Raw genomic sequence first — 2,107 nt, 5'->3', positions numbered from 1 at the left:
AGCTCGCCCAGGAGGACACCACGGTCAGTGGTCCTGGGGCTCCAAAGGGAGTGTTGGGCGTTGGAATCGGCCGCCACCAGAACGCGGCGACCCCTGAGACAGCTGAGAACCTTTTCAAGCTGCCTCAGGTGGATTTCTATGTCGTCCGAGTATTGAAAATAACTGGAGACGACGAAGAAGGATCCACCGGGGACGCGGGCTTCAGCACAAACGCAATGTGCATTACTTAATTGGGACACGTAAGCAATCTCCACGATGGAGTTGCACGCAACGACGGCTGCCCACGGTCGCTCCGTTGAGCTCGCGGCAATACGCATTCCGACTCCTAGGCCGCGGATGGCCCAGGTGTTCGCCTCACGAATGGCATACGGCTCTTGGAGCAACAATATGTCCAGACGCTCTTTGCGAATTAGCTGGAAGACCTCCCCGGTTACTGCAATTGTGCGGGACATGTTCAATTGCAGTATTCTAACGTCGTGTTGCGCGCCCGGTCCCTCGATCGCAGTGGTCCGGGGAGGATGACCTATTGGAACGGGAGGTACCGGTGAGCCTCCGGTCGAGACGCGATGACTATCGATCCTACTTAAACTAACGTGGCACTCACGAACCCTACCTAATAATTGAGTGGACTCACCGGTCGAAGTTCTTGAAGATCCAGGCGTTGGCTGGCTCGGCTGCGCAGTCAATCCCTCGCTGTCTGCGACGTCCTCGACGTCCTCGTGGACAGCACGAAGGCTGGAACCTTTCCCTCGTCGGGAGGGCAGTATCCCGGCGCACGGCGGGCGACTACGAACCCTTGAGGGCACCACCCTCCTTGGGTCCCTCGATGTAGTCGCTGGAGATGATGATGAGGTTCTGGCATGCTGGGAAGCGATGCGCAGACTTCGCCGCACGACGGACGCATTATTCTGCCCCCCCGGAGATCCGATTGGGGGCAGCTTAGACTCCGGAATAGATTTCAGATAATGCTCTGCCATGGTTGAAGCTTGACGAGACGGTCGCCGGCCGTGCCAAAAGGCAGGAGCTGAAAAGCTGAAAAGTAACCGAAAAAGAATGAATAAGAGGATTAAGGATTAGATGGGGCGGTTCCCCGCGGCACCGAGCTGGGTAGCTCGGGACGCTGAGCACCGTCCCTGGGAGGGGGCCCCCCGGTTCCCGCCGAGCTGGGGAGCTCGGATCGGGGCCCGGTGGAGGCGCTGAAGGAGTGCTCCGCCTCGACTCCCCTCGAAAGAGGAGCAGAGAGGGAGCAGACCCACAGAAAGGGGGAACCCACCCATCCTACCCGACGACCCACCCCGCGAACCGTCCCTTTCCCAAGGGATACCCACCCACTCCCCCTGACCTAACCCCCACGTGTGGCGTCGCGTTTTCGCCGGCCTCCACCGTTGCGGGAGGTTCCGACTACTAACGCGTGGCTGGAACCACTTGCGAGAACCGCAGTGTCCATGCCCTTCGCACTGCGAAGCAGCCTGTCCCCCCGAACCCCCACCCGCGCGTGGAATTCCACGTCCACCAACCGATTCCGCCCTCCACCACGTGGAACCACCCCTCCACCAGCCGATTTCGCCCTCCCTCGCGTTTCCCGAAGTCCGGCCCACCCCACCGTGACCAAATCCGCGACCCTGCCCCTCCGAACCCCCCAGTAAGTAGGTCTCGCGCCCCTCCACCCGCCGATTTCGCCCTCCACCACGTGGACCCACCCCTCCACCACGTGGAACCACCCCTCCACCGGCCGATTTCGCCCTCCCTCGCAACCCAATTCGCGACCCCCCACCCCTCCGAAACCCCCCATGGGTACAGGGACTCACCCTGCACCCGCAACCCCCCTAGGTATAATTATTGAGACCCCCGAAAAGGGGGATCCCAATCCTTACACCAAGTTCGACTCAGGGACCGCGGGGTCGTCACACCCCGTGTGTAAGGGCGGTTTTACCCGCCATTACACCCCCTGCGGGAAGTAGGTAGGGACAGCGAGAATCGTCGTTAATCCATTCATGCGCGTCACTAATTAGATGACGAGGCATTTGGCTATTTTTTTTTTTTTTTGTTAAGAAGGGGAAACCTTTTATAGGCACCCTAGCATTGCTGCTAGGGTAGTGTGGGAGTC

At 59.9% G+C, this 2,107-nt stretch overlaps 1 pseudogene; it reads right to left on the bottom strand.

Moving 5' to 3' along the window:
- Positions 1-1,931: 1,931 nt before the first annotated feature.
- The window catches only part of LOC135171639 (large subunit ribosomal RNA), a 2,987-nt pseudogene continuing 2,811 nt past the window's right edge, over positions 1,932-2,107 (bottom strand).

The sequence above is a fragment of the Diachasmimorpha longicaudata genome, unplaced genomic scaffold (genome assembly GCF_034640455.1).
Source record: "Diachasmimorpha longicaudata isolate KC_UGA_2023 unplaced genomic scaffold, iyDiaLong2 ctg00000068.1, whole genome shotgun sequence".
In the NCBI taxonomy this organism is placed as follows: Eukaryota; Metazoa; Arthropoda; class Insecta; order Hymenoptera; family Braconidae; genus Diachasmimorpha; species Diachasmimorpha longicaudata.
This window is presented reverse-complemented; position numbering and strand designations above follow the sequence as displayed.